This window comes from Euphorbia lathyris, chromosome 6 (assembly GCF_963576675.1).
Source record: "Euphorbia lathyris chromosome 6, ddEupLath1.1, whole genome shotgun sequence".
In the NCBI taxonomy this organism is placed as follows: domain Eukaryota; kingdom Viridiplantae; phylum Streptophyta; class Magnoliopsida; order Malpighiales; family Euphorbiaceae; genus Euphorbia; species Euphorbia lathyris.
The window spans coordinates 23,097,038-23,124,113 of record NC_088915.1 but is presented as its reverse complement, the minus strand read 5'-3'; the positions used below and the strand labels follow the sequence as shown (position 1 = coordinate 23,124,113).

Sequence of the window (27,076 nt, the reverse complement as noted above, 5' to 3'; positions counted from 1 at the left end):
AGTAGCTCAACCCTTACGAGGGGAGTTTGCTAAGTTGAAATAGGTCAACTATCATGGGGGAGCTCAATACTGAGTTCCTAGCTGAATAGTTTTTCCAACATCAAAATGGGGGAGTTTGTTGAAACACCTTTCCACATAATTTTGATTTGACAAAATTGTTTAAGTATAATTGAAATACATATTCTAAACACACTAAGTTTAAATGCTTTGATTTATTCTACTAATGTGTTTGTTCAATGTTGAGTTAAATTGTTTATAAGACACAAGAATTAAAAGGCCCAAGACCAATACGGAAGTCAAGGCCCAAGTCAAACAACTCAATACAACTCGGCCCGCGTTTGTTAAAACGTTATCGCTTTGGACAAAACGCAACTCAGCAAGAGAAGGATCTAGAAGACCTTCGGGAACAACTTCAAGATGAAGCTGCTGAGTAGTCTCGACAAAGCGTACAAGACAGCAGCTGGCTAATGAAAACCTCCAGACAAAGTATTTCTACTTTGGGTAAAGTTCAGACGACACAGTATGCTGTCCAGTTGACTTTACCATAAAAGGAGAGACAGTCTGCTGAGCTGACCGAGAACAGAAGATACACAATTCTGATTGGCCGAGAGCTCTGAGCAAGTCAGGATGACAACGACAGGTAGCCGTTTCCCTCCAACGGTTATTTTGAAATTCGAAATGACCGATCCCCAGACGTCTCTATAAATAGTGCCATCAGAAGCTTCATTCAATACAGAACTTGATCAAGCCATTACGCTGACCAAATTTCTACACAAGTTCTTCAAGCAAAGAAGCAAAGAAAATCTTACACTACAATTCATACATTTGTGTAAAAGTCTAGAGTGATTATTTCAATCGTCTAAAGTGTCTTAGCAAATCATTGTATAGGACAAAACACCTATCATTTCTAGAGATAGAAAGGAGAGGCTGAGTACTCGGTTATAGTACTCAGCAAGAGATTAGGATTGAGTAGATGTATAGAGGAAGGTACTCTTGTTATACTCAGTTGCTAAGATTGTAAAAGGTTTGAGGCTCTACCTTTAAAGAGCTCAGTAGAGGATTCGAAATCTCGGAACGTGTTCCGGGGACATGACGTAGGCTTAGAAGAAGCCGAACCTGGATAAATCTGCTGAGTAAAGTATTTCTTACCTTTAACTCCTTATATATATTGCTTACTTGAAATAACCAAAAACTGACCAAGTAAAGAGGTCAAGTTGAGTTGTGCGCGTTGAACATCTGAGCTCAGGAATAGACTCTAAGTGCTATCTCCTGACTCAAGCTAAGAAACTGATCTAGTCACCAGTTGACTAAGCCAGTATCTTGCTGTTTACTCAGCGCCGCTGTTAAAACCTTTTTCCTTAGAAAAAGAAGTCTGCCCTAATTGCAAAAAAAAGTTTAAATAGTTCCTAACCCCCCCCCCCCCCTTGGAACTATACTTGCAACCTTACAAGGGACCAACAGACCCTTCTTAACACCAAATTAGCTGTTGTTGGTAAAATGTTTAAACAACCCCTCCAAATAAAATTCCGAACCTGGGGAGGGACTCGCATTTTCCAGATTTTTCGCCATAAAAATCCATCCCGAGATTCTACCATGTACATGAGTGATCTGTAAGCCGATTTAACAAAATATACACCACTATGCTCCTCCTTCCAAAACCAATTGTTAATTATAGTCGAGCTTGTAATTGGGATACTTAAGATATTTGCACAGTCGACCTCATCAAATAGATCACGAACCACATCCACATCCCACCTTCTAGACCCAACTTCGAACAAAGAAGATAGCGGAGCATTATTGATTTCCTGAGACAGCTCAGTTATGGGAAAATCATACTCATTCCCTTGAATCCATGGATCAGTACCAATTCTCAACTCATCACCATTACCAATATGTCGTCTACAGCCCCTCTTTGACAAGTCTTTTGCAGTGACAATGCTTGACCCAAACAAAGCTAGGATTTGACCCTCGAGCAGCATTGAGGAAATCACAATTAGGAAAATACTTAACTTTAAAAATACGAGCCACCAGTGAATTAGGTTCTGTGATGAACTGCCACCCTTGTTTCCCCAACATCGCAAGGTTGAAATCATGCGACTTCTTAAACCCTAAACCACTCATTTCTTTAGGAACACATAATTTGTCCCAATTCAGCCATTTAATTCCTTTACCATTCGCGCACCACCAAAATGAATTAAACATTCGCTCAATCTCATTGCAAAGCCCCAACGGGAGTAAGAACACATTCATAGCATATGTTGGTATGGCTTGAACAACTGCTTTCAAAAGAATTTCCTTCCCAGCACGTGAAAGAACTTTTGAACGCCAATTTTTTAATCTCAGATAGACTTTATCTTTAACGAATTTCAGTACCTCCTTTCGACCCTGACCAATTAAAGACGGTAGACCCAAATACCTCCCGTGATCTCGAGTTTCCGTCACCCCAAGAATTTGACAGACTCCGCCTCTATCCCAATTCTTCACAATACTGCTGAAAAAAATAGCAGATTTTTGAAAATTAACGACTTGGCCAGATGCCAATTCATATTCATTAAGGACATGTTGAACAAATTCTGCTTCATCAACCTTAGCCCTGAAAAATAAATAGCAATCATCCGCAAAGAACAGATGACTAATTCTAGGAGCCCGTGGGGAAATGTGACATCCATACCAAATTGATACCCTTTCTTTCGCTTGGATAAGTGCACTAAGACCTTCCGCACATATAATGAATAAATACGGATATAAAGGGTCTCCTTGCCTCACACCTCGACTGGCACAAATAAGCCTGATAGGGGTCAAAAACTCATATCTTTTAGTACGGTTTTAGAGATTATTTTGTATCTTTTATTATCTTTTTATTTGCTTTAATAGTAATTTATCATTGTTTTGTCAATTTTAGATTTTTAAATTACTTTTTATCATTTTATTAAATATTCCTAACTTTTGTCAAGTATTTTATCACTTTTAATGAATTAATCTCTATATGTTATTTTGAGTTTTATCTGTACCCAAAATTAAGGAATTAACCTACCAAAAATAAATCAAATTTGACTTGGTAATTAAAAAGGATTTTTGGTAGGATAATTAATTAATTTTGGGTGAATTATCTAAATAATATTTTATGAGATTATATGCAGATTTTTAGAGATAAAAGTGGAGATTTTTAAGGATCGGAATCAGGGACCCACTCGACGCATCAAATTCAAATAAAAATCATGCAGAAATATTTTGGCAGATTTTTAGGGATTATCTTTGGGCTTTTTGTATTTAAATAATTAGATTTTTTATCCCCAAAGATAAATTAATTTTTATTAGATAATATTTGCAGAGTTATTTTTCCATTATAATAGCTTTTTTTTTTTTTGGTAGGACAAGGAAAAAAAACAAACAAACAAAACGAAAGCCTAACCCGGGATCAGCCTAGGGTGGCTGACCCCAACCCTATCCTCAAGCAGAAGGGACAAAATAGAAGAAGGAGGAATAGAAAGGGTAGAAACACCTAACATCCCCCCATGCCCAGCCGCAGCCAAGCAATCCGCCACACGGTTTTGCTCCCTAAAAATATGGGAGAACCTAATAACCTCAAAAGCAGGACGAAGCCTCAAAATGGCTTTGATAAGGTTCTGGCAAGAGAGATAAGAAACCTGGGAAGCAGAAATCCTATTGATAGCCTCCAAATTGTCAGATTCCACCACCAGCTTCTTAATTCCCATGCGAATGGCAAGCTTAATACCTGACAGAATCCCCCAGAGCTCTGCAGAAAAGGCCGAGCCCAATCCCAAGTTATGGGTAAACCCAGCCAGCCAAGCTCCACCAGCATCCCGAAGAACTCCTCCAGCAGCAATTCTGCCATTGCTAAGGCAGGAGCCATCCGTATTCAACTTCACTACCCCTTCAATAGGCTTACTCCAACCAACCAAGTGGACCACCTTAGCCGGGGAGGGATTACCCAGGGGCTCCCCTTTAGAACTTTGCAAAATAACCGAAAGTTTTTTGGAAAAGAAGTTTAATAAATCAGGAATAAAGGTAGTTTTCTTAGCAAATAACTCATCATTCCTCCATTTCCAAATATGGTGACAGATAAGAGCAAAGAAAATGTCGCCGTGCTCCATATTGGCCAATAACTTCCCCTTAGCGCCCTCAGAGAACCAGTCAATTGCAGAATGAGCCATGAAGGGAGGAAGGGTATGGGCAGGAAGAACCCCCTCCCAAATCTTCTAACTATTAGGGCAATCCCTCAGAGCATGGAAAAGTGTCTCCATATGACCCCTGCATCTACTACAGGTTCCTGATTCAGTCAAGTGCCTCCTCTGCATCTACTATAGCTTTTTATTAATTAGTCTTTCATTAGGAAAACTTTTTATTAATTAGTCTTTTATTAGGAATATGTTTTATTAATTAGTTTTTCATTAGGAATAGGTTTTAGTTTTTCATTATAAATAGTTCCATTTGTTAGCAATTATCAATCAGTCAGTTTGTAATTATTTTAGAGAGAGTTTTTGTAATCCGGTTTTCACCTATCAGTTTTTAGTTTTAGTTTTTCGATCCTTTTATTATTGTAAAAACCATAGCCTTCCTCTTGAAGAATCATCTCCACCTCCTCCATCTCCTTCAACCTCTATTGAAGAACCTCCGAAGTTCCATTCATCGAGGATTGTTCAAGGTCCATCCTTAAGTCATAGGAAGACGCCTGCATTGGTAGACAGGTTCCCTGAAAGGGATTTTCCTTCTCTTTTATATTTTGTTTGTCTCTGATCCACGTTATGAATCCTAGGCTCATTGTATCTTCGTGACAATACTTTTCATCTTTAATAATATTATAGTGTTGTTTTCTTCAATTGGTTTATTGCTTTTACCTTTGTCTTACGCTTTGTCTGATTGGTTTAACTCATTCATAAATCCAAACATTAAGTTGGCACATATTGCGAGCTGAATCTGACCTAGTCAGTGCCTATATAATTGACGACCCTATAGATGATTAAGCCCAAATTGCTGAGCCTTAGAGCTAGTTTCAGCCTTACAATGGAATCACGAACTAGGTACCTCAGAAGGATAAGTAGGGTTAATCGCCTCGGACACAAGTGACTTAGATTAGGTTTTAAATCAGTTATCTAAACAATCCATCTTCATTATTATCGTATCATTCCATGTCCCTTCGGGCAATTACATGAGTAAAGGATCACGTAGGAGTAGAATAACTTAGCTAGGAGTAGAGAAATTTAATTAGTAGTAGTTTAACTTAATCAAAATCAATCTCAAACCCCCCAAAGCCTAGATAACACTAGAGACCGAGTAGCTTGATACTTGCAAGAATAAATCTTGTGGGTTCGATACTTGGACTTGTCCAGATTTTATTACTTGATAACGACAGGGTACACTTATCCCTTAGTGAGCTTAGCGGGCCAACACCACGAGACGCATCAAGGCCCTAACTGATGATCTTCAACTGCAATATGATAACTGACAGTAGAAATACAAACCATAGTTAAATCAACCCATTTATTGCTGAAACCAAATCATGTCAAAACATCCCGAATGAAGCGTCATTCTTGTCTGTCATATGCTTTGCTCATATCTATCTTGAGTGCAGCCAAACCTTCTTTTCCTTGTCTTTTCCTATGGAGTAAATGAGTCGTCTAAAAAGCAATAAGAATGTTATCAATAATGGATATACCAGAGACAAAAGCACTGTGTGAATCAGATATAAGAAGATTCAAAAGAGGCTTAAGTCGATTTGCAATGATCTTAGCTATAACTTTGTATAACAAATTACAGAGAGCAATGGGTCTCAAATCTCCTATAATCTCAGGATTATTCTTTTTAGGGATAAGAACAATATTAGTAGCATTCAATCCTTCAGGCATCCTACCACTTCGAAAAAATTGCTTGCAAATTTTAATGACATCAGTTCCAACCAGAGACTAGAAGGATCGATAAAAACCAAGATTCATCCCATCCGGGCCTGGAGCTTTGTCAGCATGCATACTAAATACATCCTCCTTAACTTCAGCATCAGAGATTTCCTCCAACAATTCTGCACTATGAGCTTCAGTGATGACTGGTTCAATACAATCAATCACCTCAACAAAGAATGAATTTGATGATTGAAATAGAACAGAGAAATACTCCACCATGGTATCCACTAGACCTCCATCCCAATCCTGCCAGACCCCATTCACGTCTCTAATTTTCTCAATTTTATTAGTTTTTCTTCACCCAGAAGCAACGGAGTGAAAATACTTCGTATTCATGTCTCCTTCCTTAAGCCAATGAGCTTTAGAACGTCGTTTCTAGTAAATCTCCATGTCCCCCAATAATTCAAAGTATCTTTTTGATTTTCAAGCAAATTCAGAATAATGCCTAACCTCCCTTCCACTTCGCAATCTGCACAGGTCACTCTTTATTTTATCAATCTCTTTTTTTATTCTCAGCAAATACTTATCACCCCAATTGAGAAGAACTTCTCCACACTGTCGAATTTTATCACAAATATCTTCCGTCGGGTTTCTCCTCCACACTTCCTCCACAACCGTGCAACAATGTGGATCAGAAATCCAAAAAAAATCAAACAAAAAACGATTGATCCAAACATGATTTCTTCTACACAGCAGGGTAAGAAGAATTGGTAAATGACTAGATGATGAATAATTGATCACTTTAATATGCGTTTGAGGAAAAAGATTAAGCTAGTTGGTGTTAGCCAAACCTCTATCTAAACGCTCTTCGACCCAATCTTCAGAACCACGTCCCCGTTCCCAAGTGAAAGGATAACCCGGTGCACCCAGGTCCACCAATCCACTCTCCTCAATAGCATTTTGAAAACCACGTAGCAGCCATTGGGGATGAGGAACCCTTCCCCTTTTTTCCTCATTAGCTAACAAGTCATTAAAATCACCCAAGCAAACCCATGGTAACCCAGAAACTGCAGCAAGATTCTGAAGCAAATTCCAAGACTCAGCGCGTTTTGCCCGTTCCGGAATGCCATAAAAACCTGAGAGTCTCCAGGTTGTCTCAGAATACAAATTAATCGTTACATCAATGAAATTCTTCGATGAAGATGAAACACAAACCAAATCATTAATTTTCCACAGCAGACCCACACCACCACTATGGCACATGCTATTAACCGAAAAACACCCAGCAAAGCCCAAATGTCTCCGAATAGCATCAAGTTTTGCTTCATTAATCCGTGTTTCTGAAAGAAAAATAACATCTGGTTTATAACTTCGAGCTAGATTAGTTAGGAACAAAATTGCTCATGAGTTGCCCAACCCACGACAGTTCCAAGCCAAAATGCTCATAATATTGGACGGGCCTGACTTGCAAAACCCGTCGATAACTCATTTTTTGAACCCACCTCCTTAATTACATATCCATCTAGCTCTTTGTCACCCTCTACATGATCCTCCTTTCTTCTTCTTTTTGGATCAGTTACAACAACACCCTCAATTTGAGTGTCAACTACAGAATAACCGCCAACCCCACTATCGTTTCACACCACCATAGCGCAACTGCTTGCATTTTTTGCACCACCTGGAGTAACCTCTTTGGTTTTGCAACTGTCAGAAGAATTCACCACACAATCAGCCTCTTCTATAACAATGTTCATCTGACCACCACTTCCACTGCCGGACCGCTGTCCAGATTTATTCACAAGCCACTTACTCCCCTTGGAATGATTAGACCGATTGAACTGAACAAGCATATGTGATCCATATGGTCTCTCAATAGGAATACCACCAACTTCATACACTTTTGGACAGTTGTATTCAGTATGATCCAATAGACCACAAATGAAATAGAGACGCCTTTTCTCATATTTGAACTCTACCCAAAACCATTCACTAGACTGCTTCTTAGGTTTCATTCTCCTTTTAAGAGACGACGAGACATTTAAACTAACCCTGATACGCATATACGTCCTCCAGATTCCTTGATAATTATTCGGATCAGATGAGATAAAGCTACCCAAATAATTCCCAATCATCATAGCCACACGTTCCGATATGAAACCACTGGGCAAATTGAAAGCCTGCACCCACAAATCTACATTGTTAAGAGGCACTTCAGTTGGAATATTAGAATCAACCATCTTATGCAAAAAACCATCAAGACTGAAATAATAAAATGAAATAATAAAACTAAGGCTTAAATTATTGTTTGGCCTTGGATCTATCTAGAATTTTATGATTTAGTCTCAGGACTATTATTTAATCACATTTGGCTTCCAATTTATTGCAATTGGTGAAATTTCATTCAATTTAGATAGATTTAACAGAACAATTATCTCATCGACATGTGGTGTATTTTTGACATTTGGACTTACATATTTTAGTTTAGGAATTTGTTTTAATTTTTTTTAAATCTAATTAATTATTTTTACATAAGAAAATCTATGTGACAAAAAACTTATCACGTGTCTAAGTTCAAGTGTCAAAATATCACCATTTGTCGAGGAGGCTCCGCCAAGTCTCCATTCAAATTTGATAAAAATTTCACCAATTGAAATAGGTTAGGAATCAAGTATGACCAAATAATAGATAACGGGAAAATAACAAAATTTTGGATAAATCAAAAGCCAAATAATGCTAAATTAAAGTTTCTTATGATAATCCAAAAAACCACTTAATCAACACTTACTTTAAATGTGATAAGAAATTTAAACACATATTGGCATAATACTAAAAGCAATATAATTTATGTTTGCAGTTAATAATCAAGCAAATTAATTATGAAATTTTACATTCTGATTTACTTTATAATATAAACAAAACCAGTCTTGATCACATGCACCTTAATGAGCATGTAGAATTTGCTCATTCACCGTTAGATCTGTGCTTATTAGAATCCTCAGGTGGAGATTCAAAGCATCCTGATGCTTAGATTTAATAAGCCTATATCTAACGGTGAATGAGCAAATTCACTTGCTCATTAAGGTGCATGTGAAAATTCCTGTAAACAGATAATTAATTAATTTATGTTTGAATGAGTGACTAACCACTGTGAAAGTCTTGTCAGTACCAGTATAGCAATAAGCCAATATACACACATATGCCCATCAAGTGCAGATCTGAGGATCAGTTCAACCTAAACAAAATAATCTTATGCATAGTTTTTGAGCAGAACAAACCTTCAATACACCAACAACAAAAACATCAATTGATGCGGACATCCTAACTGGGATCGCTGATCACACGCACTCTGGCGGATCCTCAGACATCGGACCCACGAAGGTTGTACCTAGGAGGGCGGATCCCCAGGACATACGAGCGGGGCGGATCTAGGAATACACAAGGAGGCGAATCAACATCTACCCCTGGGCGGATCTTGGTTTACTTCCTCCCAAAGTAATTCACCAACAACCCTGACAATCCGTAAATGTACCATTGTACTGATTGTCGGGGCGTATCACCTATTTTACCCTTTTATGGATAGCCTTATTGAAACCCTAGTAGGGGTAATCCTTATCTTTTATTATCTTTAAGGGGATGTATTTAAACCCCCATTTTGTAAGGATGAAACAACTTTTATCAATAAAAAATCATTCTCTTTGAGAAACTAAGGTTTATACCTTGTTTATTGGGATTCACTCCTTCTAGTTTAGCTAGAGAAGAACCTCTTTGTTGGTTTACGATTAAAACCTTCACTTGTCGCTTTCAATCTGTATCAGTTGGTATCAGAGCCGATCGTTTCCTGACCCGAAACTTCTTTTGGCAATGGTTCAACCCCGACAACCGCAAGATTTCATGGAAACCAGTGACCGGAGGTATGAGGAGTTGAGGGAGCACCTCGCGGAGCAGATCCAAGTCAGCCATGAGCGGCAGAGGCAAACCGACCAACGGTTCCTGGAGCTAGACACCTCCCTAGAAAACTTCAAACTGGAGGTTCTGGCTCTAATCCGACCAACCACGGGAGGCTCAACCTAGAGAAAGGAAGGAGTCCCTAAACCGCAGCTTCCACAAATGGGTCCTAGGGATCCTGAGGTAAGAAGACCCAACTATGTCTTTGTGCATAATGCTGATAGTGATAGTGATGACTTTGAGGGTATTAGGGATGATAATACCGTTAGAACTACGAGGGATGTTAGGCCTGTTGACAACCGACGTGTGGAGGTTGCTAGAGTATACCCAGGTCTAGGAAACTTTGATAGAGATGATGCCTTTAAGCTAAAAATAGACTTACCGTCTTTTGGAGGCGAACTAGATATAGAGGGATTCTTAGACTGGTTATCGGAAGTGGAACGTTTCTTTGAGTATGCTGGGATTCCTGATGAGAGGAAAGTGAGGCTGGTGGCGTATCGCTTGAAGGGTGGCGCATCAGTTTGGTGGGATCAGATGAGGGAAGAGAGAAGAAGAGGGGGCAGAGATCCGATTAGATCTTGGCTACGGATGAAGGCGATGTTGAGGGAGCGGTTCTTACCGCCGGATTATGAGCAGTATATTTATAGCTCCTACAGGGGATGCTCTCAAGGGACCCGAAGTGTCCATGAGTATACCTCAGAGTTCTTGAGGCTTTCGGCAAGGGCCAACTTGTCAGAAACTGAAAGCCAAAAGACCTCTAGGTATCTCGAAGGGTTGAGATACAACATCCAGGATCGTATTCGCACACAGATGGTGGTTCGGGTACAAGATGCCAGGAATTTAGCCCTCAAGGCTGAATCCCAACTAACCGGGAGATCCAGGAGATCCGCCACTACTGAGTATACGCCTGGAGGAAGAGATAACATGAAGCCTTATGACAAAGGCAAGCAGGTGGCGAGTGCTAGTGGGGCCAAGGTCAACAGTGTAGGAAGGGGATCTGTCGGAGATACTAGGCCGTACAAGGAAGCACATATACCACCTAAGAGCAACAATCCGTATGCGAGGCCAGCGCCTTTTAAATGTTTTCGGTGCAATGAGCCAGGCCATAGATCCAACGAATGTCCTAGGAGGAAGAGCGCCAACATGGTGGAAAGGTATGAAGATGACTATGACGAAGGGGATGAAGTATTTTGTGAACCCTTGGGAGAAGATGACGATGAGGCAGATGAAGAGAGATACGCCATTCATGTGGTACAGCGTTTGTTACTCTCCAGCCGGATAGAGGGAGATCAGAGGCACAGACTATTCAGGACCCGCTGTCTCGTGAAAGGTGGGCGATGCAATGTGATAATAGATAGTGGGAGCCAAGAGAACATTGTGAGCAGTAGCGCCGTTCAGAAATTCAGGTTGTTGGCGGAGGCGCATCCCGACCCCTATAGGGTGGGATGGATCAAAAACGTGGGTGAACTTAGGGTGACCTAGAGATGCAGGGTACCTATTGCGATTGGTGATTACAGTGATGAAGTCTGTTGTGATGTGGTCGATATGGATGCCTGCCACCTATTATTGGGCCGACCCTGGTAGTTTGATAATGACGCCATTCACGCAGGAAGAGAGAACACTTACAGATTTGTGAAGAATGGGGTGAAGTTCGTACTTACGCCAATGATAAGAGAGCCAAAGGCCGACGAGAAGTCTACCTTGGTAGTCTGTCCTACACACAAATCATTTGTCAACAAATGTGAAGACAGCCAGATGGTGTATGTGGTAATGGTTAAGGTGAATCATGAATCCGCCCAAAGGGGAGAAAGGGAGATGCCAACTGAGGTGACCCGTCTACTTGGCGAATATCAAGATCTGTTCCCTGAAGAGCTGCCAAGTGGGTTACCACCTTTGAGGGACATCCAACATCATATCGATCTTGTGCCCGGGGCTAGTTTACCAAGCCTCCCCCATTATCGAATGAGTCCAAAGGAAAATGACATCATGAGGCAGAAGGTGGAAGAGCTCATTGAGATGGGATACGTTAGAGAAAGTATGAGTCCATGCGCCGTCCCAGCCCTACTTACGCCCAAGAAGGATGGATCTTGGCGGATGTGTGTGGACAGCAGGGCTATTAACAAGATCACTAACAAGTATAAATTCCCTATTCCAAGGTTGGATGATATGCTAGACCAACTTGGCGAATCCCGAGTTTTCTCCAAGATTGATCTCAGGAGTGGTTATCATCAGATACGAATTCGATCTGGGGATGAGTGGAAGACGGCTTTCAAGACCAGAGATGGATTGTATGAGTGGTTAGTAATGCCATTCGGGATGACTAATGCCCCCAGTACATTTATGAGGCTGATGAATCAGGTGCTTCACCCGGTGATTGGAAAATTTGTAGTTGTGTATTTTGATGACATCCTGATTCATAGCGAGACCTTGGTGGAACATGTGGAGCATTTACAGATAGTGTTTGACCTGTTAAGGAAACACCAGTTATACGCCAACACTAAGAAGTGTGACTTCATCATGGAGAGCCTGGTTTTCCTTGGGTTCGTGATTAGTGGCGATGGGGTCCAAGTTGATGGGGAGAAGGTAAGAGCCATCCGAGAATGGCCTACTCCGAGGAACGTGGGGGACATCAGGAGCTTTCATGGGCTAGCAACATTTTATCGACGATTCATCAAGAATTTCAGTTCCATAGTGGCCCTGTTGACAGAGTGCTTGAAGAAAGGAAAGGGATTCGCGTGGGCGGATGCTCAAGAGCAGAGCTTCGCCCTGATCAAGGAAAAGCCGAGTACAGCGCCAGTGCTGGCGTATCCCAATTTTGATAAACTGTTCGAAGTTGAGTGTGATGCCAGTGGAGTTGGGATTGGTGGTGTCTTGATGCAAGAAAAGAGGCCCATTGCATATTTCAGTGAGAAGCTCTGTGAGGCACGGCAAAAGTGGGCAATGTATGATCAAGAATTTTATACTGTAGTAAGGGCGTTGAAAGTGTGGGAGCATTACTTGGTGCGAAAAGAATTCATCCTCTACACTGACCATCAAGCTCTCAAGTACTTGGGAAGTCAGAAGCAACTTCGAAGCTCCATGCATGCCCGATGGTCCGCCTTCATAGATAAGTTCCCCTATAAGCTTATCCATAAGGCTGGAAAACAGAACAAGGTGGCGGACGCCTTGAGTCGAAGGGTGTCACTAATAAAAACAGTCAACCTAGAGACCGATTGTTTTGAACACATCAGAGGAGAATACTTAGCGGATCCTGACTTTGGTAGTATCTGGGAGAAGTGTCAACACCAGCATGGGGATGGGGCGTATCATCTGATGGATGAGTATCTCATGAGGGGCAACCAACTTTGCTTACCCTGCACTTCCATCCGTGAGAAGGTTATTCGTGATCTACATGGCGGATCCCTTGGAGGACATTTTGGGCGAGACAAGACATATGAAGCAGTGAGTTCCCGTTATTTCTGGCCTAAGATGAGGAGAGATGTTGCCTACTTAGTAGAACGATGCTATATTTTGCCAGACCGCCAAGGGACGCACTACAAATACTGGATTGCAGTTGCCTTTGCCTGTGCCAGAGACCATATGGGAGGATCTGTCCATGGACTTCGTCCTAGGGTTACCCAGAACTCAGAAGGGCATGGATTCCATCTTTGTCGTGGTTGATCGGTTTTCAAAGATGGCTCACTTCATACCTTGTCGTAAAACTAATGATGCCTCAGCGACTGCTAAGCTATTCTTCAAAGAGATTGTCAGGCTACATGGCGTACCTAAGAGCATTGTCTCGGATCGTGATACGAAGTTCCTCAGTCACTTCTGGCGAACGTTGTGGGCTCTGTTTGATACGTCTCTGAAGTTTAGTACCACCGCCCACCCTCAAACAGACGGACAGACCGAGGTGGTCAATAGAACTTTGGGAAACTTACTGCGCAGCAAATGTAAGGATAAGCCCAGGATGTGGGATGTGGTTTTAGCCCAAGCTGAGTTCGCCTACAATGGCTCTGTACATTCGGGAACCGGGAGATCCCCATTTGAGGTAGTATACACAAAGACCCCAAATCACGTCCTTGATATAGCCCATCTTCCTAGAGGAAACGTGACTGCCAACCAGCTGGCTAAGGATTATGTGCAGATGCACCAAGAGGTGAGAGAGACTCTTGAGGAGAGAAATCAGAAATTAAAGGCTAAGGCGGATGAGCACTGTAGGGACCTGCAGTTTCAAGTTGGGGATGAGGTTATGGTATATTTGGGCAAAGAGAGACTCGCCAACGCCACAAGCAGCAAGCTTCGGCCTAGGAAATACGGGCCATATAAGGTCACCAAGAAGATCAATGCCAATGCCTATCATATAGCATTGACGAATTGGCTTGGTAAAATCTCACCGGCGTTCAACATCCGTGACCTTAGCCCGTGGAAGTCGGATGGCCCTTTGGAGTTCAACACAGACAAATCAGTGCCGAATTCTTTTAAAGAAGGAGAGAATGATGCGGACATCCTAACTGGGATCGCTGATCACACGCACTCTGGCGGATCCTCAGACATCGGACCCACGGAGGTTGTACCTAGGAGGGCGGATCCCCAAGACATACGAGCGGGGCGGATCTAGGAATACACAAGGAGGCGAATCAACATCTACCCCTGGGCGGATCTCGGTTTACTTCCTCCCGAAGTAATTCACCAACAACCCTGACAATCCGTACCTGTACCATTGTACTGATTGTCGGGACGTATCACCTATTTTACCCTTTTATGGATAGCCTTATTGAAACCCTAGTAGGGGTAATCCTTGTCTTTTATTATCTTTAAGGGGATGTATTTAAACCCCCATTTTGTAAGGATGAAACAACTTTTATCAATAAAAAATCATTCTCTTTGAGAAACTAAGGTTTATACCTTGTTTATTGGGATTCACTCCTTCTAGTTTAGCTAGAGAAGAACCTCTTTGTTGGTTTACGATTAAAACCTTCACTTGTCGCTTTCAATCTGTATCATCAATAACCTAACATAAACATGTCAAACTAAAAAGCAACATTGAGTTGTTGCTTGTTAAAAACCTTATCATATTAGAATTAAGAATTCCTCCAGATTTTACATGATCTTTCCTAACCCAATTGAAATTGATTCATGAATTCTTATCCTTCCTGTTAGTAGGAATGTCCTAACTCTGCAAAATACTCTTATATGTATTCTAATGTACAAAGCTTACCTGAGAAAAGATGACAAACTATATTATCTTGTAAATTTTCTTTCGACCATAACACCTACAAACTTTGGAGCTAATATGTTAAAACCAAGCATATTGACAATCATTACAAATTTATTCACCAACCTGCAAATAGTATTAATAATCGAATCTTTTGAATAGAAAAATTGTTAATTTCCTTGAAAATAATAAAACTAAGATAGCAAACAAACAACATAATACTTGAAGGACCAAAGGGTTGAAACATATTCTAATTTAGCATCATCAAAAATCCAAAATTCCAGCACTCAACATACACTAATTAGTATAAACATACACTAATTAGTATAAAGGAGCATGAGCATACGATGCACATGCAATCATTTTAATTATTAGGCTTAAATGGATCTTAGAATCTACAAATCATAAGTTACTTAAAGACATGTAGCACTTTTATTAAACAAAAAAAAATTACATTAAAGACAAAGGAAAACCCTAACTCACCCTATTTCAATGTGATTCGAACCCATGACCTCTACGGTCATAATTAAGCTCTCAACCAATAGGCTAAGTGCTTCACCACAAGAGAGAGCAAACTTGTCACCAAAAGCAAGAGTTTTAAAAATAATAAGAGAAGTGTTTTAGAACATACTAATGTACACAATATTATTAGTGATTTTACATCTAAAAATACTCCCCTAAAATGTCAGGATCGGCCCTGTTTAGGACTCTGCATATTTTTATACAAGTTCTTTTTTTCCATTGGATGGAAGTTAACATTTTCACTTTCTGCCTTTAGCTTTTCAACTTCTCCATGAGTTGAATCATAAACTTTTGAACATGAAAAATCTGTATGGTCTGAAAAATCACACACAAAACAAAAAAAAATCTGATTCTCTCGTAGCGAAATTCTACCCAAAACTCATCTCCAACTGGTCGTCTTAACTTCATTCTCCTCATAAGTGGTTTTCGGACATCTATAGAGATACGAACTCTCATATACTCTCTCCAAATACCTTGAAAGTTATTGAGATTAGAGACTATAAATTTTTCTACATGATTTTCAATAATCATAGCCACCCTTTCAGATATGGATCCTTGGAGAAGACTATAAATATGAACTTAGACATCTATGTAAAAAAGTGGAATCTTAGTTGGTAGTTTATGTTGATTCATTCGATATACAATCAGGATTTTATTGTTAAACATTCATGAACCATTATCATACACTCTTCTTACATCAATTTCATGAAAAAATTGAAAAAGGAATAAATTAGAGTTGACAAATAATAATAATAATAATAATATGTCGAGTGTTTTGGAATCTTGGATATGTGTATCAGTATGAGTGTATGATTGTCCAATTGGACTCACTTGCAATTTGTTAATATTTGGCTTAATATATCAAAAACCTTTTGGATTTGTCCAAAAAGATTGATTTGCCCCTGAACTTATATAGTGTCTCGTTAGCTCCCTCAACTTGCTTAAAACAACGTATTAGCCACTTGAATTTATTTAAAATGATCTATTGACCCCCTGAATTTGCTTATAATGATCTATTTGCCCCATTGAACTTGTTTAAAGTGTTATATATTGCAATTTATCTCAATTCGTAAACAAAAATCAAAACTTAAAAAGTAAATGCTTAATTCGTGATTTTAAGTGGTTAAAACAAATTAACTTTTTATTTTGTATATTTTTATGATGTTTTTATAGATTTAATGACTTAATCATGACACTTTAAGCAAGATTATGGGGCTATGAGACACCATATAAGTTCAGAGGACCATTCAACTTAATTAGACAAGTTCAAGAGACAATTGATGTATTAAGCTTTAATATTTTGTTAATGTTATGATTTGAATATGGAAAAACACATCATTTGACCATTGACCTATCCAAAATTTGTGTGTTGGTCACATTTGACCTTTCAACTACCCGAATTAGTAAAATCAGACCCAAAATGGATGGTAAGTTAAATCAGGTTGATTTTGTTACCACTATCGCTACCGGATTTTTCAGGGGCACGAACGCCGGAAGCTAAATCGGTTAATAGTTTTTCCTAATTAAAACTATTTTTTAGAGTCGCCACCAATCAAAATTAAGGCGTGATTGGACACCGAAATTTATAAATTTTAATGGATAAGGAGGTCTGCGAAATAGAGATTTTTTGGTTCGTTTGTCGGTTACGTGTAGGGAAGAAAAACTTGATTAATCACCCTACCCCGCCCAAATATTGGTACTAAAAGGTGTGATTTTTGTGTTAAATTTATTTGATTATCTCGATTTTATTAATACTTTTTTATGTAATAGAGGCATATAATTTTGTTACATGATTAATGTAGTGGGTATTTAATATTTATGTAACATTGGATCATTAATTGTATCCTTTTAATTTTAATAATTCGGGTAATATTTAATTCGCATCTCTATGACATAGAACTACGAATTGACTCGTTTAATTTTATATAATTTGGTAACGGTTAATCCATATTCCTATAAAATAGAACTGTGAATTAACTCGTTCGGTTTCTGTTTATTTAGTAACGTTTAATTCATATTTCTATGACATAGAGCTATAAATTAATTCGTTCATTTTATTTCGTCGTTTAAATCGTGATAGAGGTATGCTCCTTCCTCTCGTTTCCGTTTGGCTCGTCGGATCTTGGTTTGTTTTATTTGGGTATTATCACTTGTTTCTTCCTAATTTATTTTCTGATTTTACTGTTTTCTCTGTTAACATTTTCATTTTTTATGCTCTGTTTTCTAAACTTAGCATAGAATAGACAAATGGATGATTTTGGTTCCAAAATTGACAGGTTCTTGGAGTTTTTGTTGTGTGAAAGGTAGCCATAGACATGGATCAAGCTTGCTTTTGCTTCTGTATTTGCTGGAACAATAGAAGCTTCCCTTTTTTGTTTGATTTTGTTTGCTGGTGTTTGATTTATTTTTTGCTGGTATCTGATTTATTTTTTGCAGGAGGGTGGAGTTCGGTGAGGATATAAGGGGTGCAAAAGGGAACTTTAAGAGAGAAAAGAAGGGTTTTGCTCTGTTTTTTTTTTACAAAACTCCTCTTGAAAACCAGAAACTGGTTGAAGACAGCTTAAGAAGAAAAGAGGAAAACTAAGAAGGAGACTATTCAAAACCAGAACCTGGCTTGAACCAGATTAAGAAGAAGAAAATGGTGAAAGATGGAAGTTTAGGAATAGAGAAAAAGACTCTGTCCTCTCCTCAGAATCAGAACCTGGCCTGAAGACCAAGACAGAACTCCTCCAAACCAGACCTGGCTTGGAAACAGATGAAGAAGAAGATAAAAAAAAATAGATCTAAGAAGACGCAAAAAAACAGAGTAGCAAGGAGATTACTCAAGAAGAAAAATGAGGAAACTTAAGAAGGGAGAGACATAACTCATCCTCAAAACAAGAACCTCGCTTCAAGATGGGTTAAGATGAAGAAGGAATAGAAAACAAAGATTTAGAACAAGAAAAATGAGGAAATGTGAAGAACAAAACAGAGCGAATTTGAAAAAAAAGAAGGACACGAAGTGAGGAGTTGGGGATGTAGGACCCTGCTTGCCCTGCTTTTCTGTCTGTTTTGCCTCTCTATTTATATTTATAGAAAAACAACAGAACTTGTTGGCTAAGTAGTATATTGTATTTGTATTTGTATTACTACATTTTTAGTATGTATTTGAGCTTGTTGGAATGGATTTTGTAGACTGGGCCTTATACTTTTGGGCCATTAATTGTAATTTTAGAATTGCTAATAAACCTCTACTTTTATCTTGTTTTTATTTTATCTACTTTCTCATTTTATTTTAATTCTAAGAATAGGTTAATTCAATGTTTAGAATGCTAAATAATAATTAGTACGTTAGTTTTATTATCATTAAATTAATCACTTAACTAAGGATTTACGATCTAACAATCGTTAGCATATTATAACTAGATAATGTAGTCAAATAAAATAAAATCCATATTTAACTAACGAAATAACATTCCTTTAATTAATAATGAACACCATAAATTAATTGATTAAACCTTTATTACATAAATATTTAATCAACTATAAAGATTATAAATATAATTTCACTTTCTTTTGCATAATTACTAATTTTTCAACAAATATCAATGTATTAAGCAAAATATCTACAATGTAAGCATTTACAAATAAATCGATTAGAATTGTAAAAACTAAAAGAAATAAAAATTTACCCCAGACAAAATGGATATCTACAACCACAATTAATAAAAATTTCACAACCTCGGGATATTTTAGTTCCCAAATCTAGTGTCTTCATCTTCGATTCCTTTTCACTTCCAATTTCCTTCTTTGCAATCATTTCATACCTTTTTCTAGATCTCAAAATCACTGCTACCCAAATTTTTCATCTTCTCTTCTTTTTTCTTTATGCAGATTTCTCTGCTTTTGTGATTATTCATTGAATACAATTACAATACAAGCTTGATTTCCTAATCATCAATTCAAAACAGTTTTTTTTTTTCACGTTTTCATGGATCTCTTTGCAGTTTTTATTATTTTATTTATGAAACCTAAAACCCTTTCTTAATTATTTAATCTGTTTTTCATTTTCATTATTGCTAGCTCAGTTTCTTAACTTCAATTTTGATGGGTTGTGCTCCCTCCAAAGAAAAGCTATAGTGACATTGTCGTACTCTTTATACACGGTGCAGGTTAACATGATGCTCATTAAGGACACGATTGGAACGATGGAAATATAGAAGAGAAACGTCGGGGAATGAAGGAATCGTAGAAGAGAAGACGTTGGAAAAGAAGGAATCGCAGAAGATGATTGCAGTGGTTGTTGCCGAATCGAAGATGAAGATACTAGGTTGGGATGTAAAATATCCTTTTAGAATCAAATGAGATTTTGAAATTTTTACAAATGCCACAATAAATTGTTTATGTGATAACAGAATCAAATGAGTTAACTTTCTATCCATTTTGGGTTTGATTTTACTAAATCGGATAAATGAGGGCCAAATGTAACCAAATAATAGGTCAGGAACTAAACACGCAAATCTTAGATAGATCAAAGACCAAATGATGCGTTTTACCTTTATATATTTTTAATTGTTTGCTTTATTTTTATATTACTTTTTTGTTAAAACAATAGTTTTATAGCCTAATGCTTCCTTAACCCCCTTAACTTGTCCAAATTGATCATTTTACCACCAACTAATCAAATGTCTTATTTACCTCTTTAACTCTATAAAAGTGGTATTTCTCACTCCCTCAATTTATCCATTCTCCCCCCCCCCCCCCCCCCCCCCCCCCCTCCCCCAACCCCAACTCATAAAATGTCATATTTACCCCCCTTAACTCCACAAAAGTGGTATTTCTCACTATTTACAATCTGTTATCGAGGCCTAAATTGATACATTTTTTAAACGTTAAACCTATATTGGTACAATTTTGTACGTGAAACCTGAATTGATACATTTTATTCATTCCTTCTGTTTTCAACTTTTTTGGCTAGTTAAATTTTGATTATCTAATTATTGTAAATACAATATTATTGTAATAAACGCATGAAGGATCAATATAATTATCAAATTAAAACAAAATAAAATAGTTCATATTAAAAAAAATATTTTTAAACTCATTTGAATAAGTCCTATTAATTTTGTACTATAAAGGAGTGAGAAATACCACTTTTATGGAGTTAAGGAGATAAATATGATCATAAGAGATGAGAAATACCACTTTTATGGAGTTAATGGGGTAAATAGGACATTCGATAAGTTGGTGGGGGTAAAATGGCCAATTTGGATAAATTAAGGGGGTGAAAAATACTATTTTTAGGGAGTTTAGGGGGTAAATATGACATTCGATGAGTTGGAGAAAATTACCAATTTGGACAAGTTAAGGGGCTGGAGAAGCATTAGACCTAGTTTTATTAAAATATTTTCGCTAAATATTTCTTTTTTTTTTTTTAGAAAAATGCTTGTAATTTCATTAGATAAAAAATGAAGAAGTACAATAAGCAAAATGTAAGGAATAAAACATCACATGATTACATGCTAAAGCAAATACAATATCCACGAAATGATGAAAAGACTACAAAGACAAAAAAGAACCCATAAAAGGTACAAAAACACAAAACAATAATATATTTCTCGTTAATTCAAATCTGTAGAAAGACATCTGCAATCTAAATTTTATCCTTTAGACCATTCCGAACATTCGGATCTGGGTCTTTTATTGTTGCAATCTCGTAGATTTATTTATCTACGGATAAGATAAATCATTTACGCTCTTGCTAAATCCCGAAAAAAACATAAACGATGGAATAATAGAGATCAGAAAAATCAAACCGATAAAGAGTTCTGATGAAATATATAAACACAGACTAAAAAAGCAATAAAAAAAATTACAGAAATCTAACCCGGTTTGAGGAAGAAGAAGTAGGTCATTTATCCTCCTCAAAATAGATCAACAAAATAGAAAGATTCCGCTGAATATCTCGTTAGAACTATATGTATTTAGCTAAAAAAATCAATTGCATTCTTATACTTTTAAAATAATTAATTTTGATATATTAACATCGTAAAATCATGTGTTGGAATAAAGAGAAATTTTAGAAATATTAAAATAAGTAGTAATAAATCACTTTAAGCTAAGAATCCATTATTCTGTTTTGATTAGGATTCTTCAATTGGAATCCATCTCCTTTTCCCCATTATTCTCTTTGTTTTCTTTAACTGATGATTTTCCATCTTCTTCTTTTTCTTCTTTCTCCGCCTCCCACTCTTCTTCATCTTCTTCTTCTTCTTCTTCTTCCTCCTCCTCCTCCTCCTCCTCTTCAACTTTCTTTTTTTCCTTCATGAGATTCAACATCCAAATAGTTCTTAGCCAGAACTTGAAAAGCTTCAAAACAACAGTAAGTCAATTGAATATGTTTATCCATTCTTCCTCTTCTAATCAAAGCAGGATCAAGTTTTTCCACATAATTAGTAGTAAACACAATTATCCTTTCCCCTCCACAAGCTGACCATATTCCATCAATGAAATTCAACAGTCCTGATAATGTAACCTTACTGCTTTCCGCTTCATCTTCCTTTTTCTTCTTCGAAATCGGATCTATCTGTTTCTCTTTCTGGCCGTCCTCCTCTTTCTTCGATTTTCTCTGACCGGTCAGATCCAAAGAGCAATCGATATCCTCAATCACAATTATCGATTTTCCGGTTGTCGCTATCAACAGCTTCCGAAGATCACTGTTGTCTTTAACAGTAGTCAATTCAAGATCATAAACATCATAATTCAAAAGATTAGCCATCGCAGCTATCATAGTGGATTTCCCGGTCCCCGGAGGACCATAAAGGAGATAGCCGCGCTTCCAAGCTTTTCCGATCTTAGCGTAATAATCTTTCCCCTTACTGAACTTGATAAGATCATTCTTAATCTCGTTCTTAAGCTTAATCGGCAGCCCCAAAGTATCAAACGACGCCGGATGCTCAAACACAACATAGCTCCATTTCGCAGCGTTCCATCCATGCCAATTATGGCTGGGATTGTTGGTGTAAAGCTTCCTCTGCCGATTCTCCACAGAAATCGCCTTTCCTTTTTTAATGACATGATCAATATAAGAGGTAGTGATAATTTCTCTGTAACGCCGGTGGACTGTGAGCTTGAAATAGCGGTGGTCGTCTGTTTCCGGATAGAGAGAAATGGACTGATGAGTTTTAGGTGGTTTTTTAAAGGAAGCCCAACGGATTTGAATTCCATTAAAACGATCGATGATTTCTTCGTGATCATCCATGGTAAGAATAAGAGAGTTGCTGCCTTTGGAAACATCAGCCTTAAGTCTCTTAGCATCCTTGGAGGAATTGGCGCTGAGATAGTTTTGGATGGCGACGTAGGCCTCGCTGCGCTTGAAGAGTTCGTCGCCGGTGTATTCGTGGAAGGTAATTTGAAGGTAGGGGTTGAAAAGAGAGATGAATTTCTGAGAATATCGACCAAAGTAGATGTGAAACTGATAAGGGATGAATTGGTTTAACATAGTCCAAGTAACTACGATTCCGGTAATTGCAGAGCTTCGCTGAAGCCATAGCTCAGGTACGGTCATTGTATTGAATAGAAAAAGACTATATGAATGAAAATAGTGCTTTGTAATCTGTATATTAAGCCTATATATACACAGCAAAATACAATCCTAGTATAATTGGTAAAAATATAATATATATTATTTTTCATTATTTCTCACGTTTTTTTAAATTTAAAAGGGTAATTAATTTATTAGTCCCTATATTTTGACAAAACACACTGTTTAGTCCCTGTATTTTCAAAAACACATGGTAAGGTCCTTAACTTTTTTCTCAGTGAACTGTTTAGTCCTTCTGTCTGTTTGTTAGATTTTTTAACGTTTATGACTTCGGAAATGACTAAATTATCCTTTACTATTTACCCTCAAACTTTAGAAGAGGAAATCCAATTTAGAAAAAGAAGTCGTTTGTATGGAGAACAAGAAAAAGAACAGACCCAATGCTTACGATTTTGAACGATTAAGAAGAAAATCAAGAAGAAGAACACTCAAAGTTGATTTCAGATGCATTAGAGTTTAAAGGAAAGGAAAATAAAGGAAAAGAATAACACAAATCCAAATTGACTAACAAAATTTTCATGAGAGTCTAACGGCAGGGACGAAACAGTTCACTGAGAAAAACATTAGGGACTAAACAGTTCATCGAGAAAAAGGTTAGGGACTTTATCATGTGTTTTTGAAAATACAGGGACTAAACAGTGTGTTTTGTCAAAATATAGGGACTAATAAATTAATTACCCAATTTAAAACTATTTGTATTTTTTGTTTTTATTTTTGTTTTCTCCTTTAATCTCTCCCACAATCTTAACTAAGGTCTTCTATTTGTATTCTATTTCAAGAGAACGGCTTCATCTTTATATCTTCATGTAAAACCTCGCTTCATCTCTATCTCTTCATTGTAAAACCTCATTAATGAGAGAATGAATTAGTACTTACTTTTACTCTCTTAATTTAATTATCATTTTCGTTTGCCTTTTGGAGGTTGTATTTGCCATTCAACGTATCATTGTCAGTGTGAACTCTTATCCTTGGTCTATTGTTTTTCTGAATTGATAGCATGCACTCTTATTCTTTACACAAGGAGGAGCATCAAGCAAGCGTATATTTATATCAATTAGTGTTGTAAATCATGATAATTTTAATATATTACTCTTCTGTTGAAGAGTAAATATGCGAAATGGCCAAACTGGTTCGTGGATGTTTTCACTTTCTGCTTTTAGCTTTTCAACTTCTCCATGAGTCGAATCCTAAACTTTTGAACATGAAAAATCTGTATAATCTAATTCTCTCGTAGCGAAACTCTGCCCAAAACTCATCTCCAGCTTGTCGTCTTCACTTCATTCTCCTCATAATAAAACAGTTTTCGGACATCTATAGAGATACGAACTCTCATATACTCTCTCTCTCTCTCTAAATACCAAGGTCGTAAAAGACGTTAGGCTCTAGTCGGGCGGACATACCCCTTACTAATTAATCGGATTTGTATTTATTTATTTTTTATTAAATAAAGTATTATATAAATACAATTAATATATAAATTATACTATATAAAAATAATAATATAAAATATTTAGGATGAAAAATATACATATTTTAATAGTATTTACATTAACATCCTTAAAAAATAACAAATAAATCAAAAAAATAACATTTATAACAAAATGTGTCAAAATAAAATAAAATTAATATTTTTAAAAATAAAAAAAAAATTGTATCCATTTTTCATGATATTATGCATGGATCAGATATATCATTTAATAGTTTAAGATTTTTTTTATTTTTTTGTTATTTAATATTTTTTTAAATTAAAAAAATTGACATAAAATTTAAGTACCAAGCTTTTCAAAAAGGCCGCCTCGGACCACCTAGGAGCCGCCTATGACTGTTTAGGAGGCTAAAAATCGATCAACCGATTTATGCTACCCGATTAGTGGAAATCAGGACGGTGTTCTAAAAATCCCCGTCTTGGCCGATTTTTAAAACACTGCTAAATACCTTGAAAGTTATTGAGATTAGACACGATTAATTTTCATACATGATTTCTGTTTCGTGCCTTTTTGGTGTGGATTGGATCGAATTGCGAGCGTGCCAGTAGCTTTGTTAAAAAACTACAAAAAGAGCTGATAGCTAAGATCTAACTTATAATCAAATGAAAATGTAAAAAGCTTAAAGGACATAAAATTCTTAAAGTTCGTAGTGGAACCTAGAAGACTGGTAATGGCTACACTAAGATGTTGCAAGAGAAAGAATCTAAAGAGATAAACGTGAACTTGAATGAAATTGAGATGTTTATATTGATCGAACTGAAAGACTAGAGCTAGAGCTTACAAGTTGAAAGTAAGATTCAAATGAACAAATTAAGCTTGTAGAATAGCTAGAGTTCGTAATGTGAGACTTGTTTGAATTCCATTAGGATTTGATTTCATTGTTGTTGAATTGGTTGAGTTGGATCCCTCTTTCTCTTTATTTTCTCCCTTAAATACTCCTTCGTGGTGCTAATAACCGATGCTCCCATGTTCTCTCTCCACTACCCCACGTTCTCTTCATTGGCTCTCTCCGCACAACAGGCTCTAGTTCCGTTTGTGGATTCACACCACGTTCCCGAACCACCCACGTTCTTGTCCCACGTTTATTCTCAATTCGTGGAGTAAGCCACTGTTCTAAAGAAACACTGCTTCTCCCGTCGTTTTGGCCAGCTTGTTCTATTTCTCACGAGTCATGCTAACTAAGCTCCATTCTCTGACTCTTTCTCCTGCTGGCGCTTTCTCTGTGCTGATCCTTCTCAGTTAGTCCCAACATAATTATAGGAGAAACAATTCCCCCTCAGGTATTAGTTCTCGAAATGTAGAGTTGGTACCTGGACGCTTTTGCCTTTTCTCCTTTTCGCACTCCTGGCGGCTGATCATAATGACTTGTTAGCTTTTTGAGTTTGTAACTGACTCCGCCATAACTCCTACTTGAGCTATAACTCTTCCACCAATACACTTCTAGCCGTTTTCAAACTCTTCGGCTCTCTTTCTTCTTTTAAATATTCCCTTTTCACCTGAGGATCTTCACCTCATTTTTAATTTTCCAAAAGAAACTCAGCTTCTTCTCTCGTGCGATTTTCTCGTTCTGGTAAGCTTCGTCTCTGCTTTTTCTCTTTTCCTCTGTTTTTGGCTTTTACTGCGTTGATCTTTACTTGCATGTGTGTTTTCTTCTCAGCAATGGCGAAATCTTCTGCTACTCCACACACCGGTTCCTCTTCGACACCAAACCCTCTGGTAGGTTCTCTTCTTTCTTCTATTCGTTCTTAGCTTTCTTTCTCGTTTTATTCTTTGCTGAGTTTAGGGTCTATTTCTCTCCTTTCTTTTAGCAAACTCTATACACTATGACCAACTGTCCCCCAACCACCGCTTTGCCGGACTTCCCTTATCCTCTGGCTTCGGACCATGAGCCGCTGGCTTACAAGGATCTTAGTCGCCCTCCCTCCAGTGGATCAAGCGGTTAAGGCCAGTTTACGGGACTCAGTGGGAGAGGCAACAATCTCCGATTTCATCAAGCTGACTTCTCAGCAGCTCGTTTTCTCTGAAGGGCTGGTGCTCGGGGCACTGTCAATCGTCTTATTATTCTCAATCAATTCTTCCAGGGTTCCCCCATACAATCTTTCCCAACATATAAACTTGTATATTGTTGTAACCAGTTGATTTTATTGTGAAAGTTTTTTTATGTCGTACTCATGACATGCATTTTACATGATGTGTTTTCAATTTACACTCTCATGCCATGTCTTTGATGCACAATCTTTTTAAAAATTTGATTTTCTATATTTTTTAATGTGTAGGAGCTCAAGTTTTAATCACTTCTTTGAGTGAGGGGTTGCGATTAGATTCTCTAATTTGCTTTTGTTCTTTTTCTTTTAATTGCATTTCTTGGTGTTCTTCTCAATATGGTAATTTATATTATTGTTATAATTTATTATCTTCTCATTTTCCAACATAATTTATGTGCTTTTTTATCTTATAACTTAAGTTCGCAAATCAAAAAATAATC

At 37.5% G+C, this 27,076-nt stretch overlaps 1 pseudogene; it reads right to left on the bottom strand.

The window, feature by feature from the left end:
* Positions 1-21,481: 21,481 nt before the first annotated feature.
* Positions 21,482-23,237, bottom strand: LOC136232892 (AAA-ATPase ASD, mitochondrial-like; annotated as a pseudogene).
* Between the last annotated feature and the right edge of the window lie 3,839 nt (positions 23,238-27,076).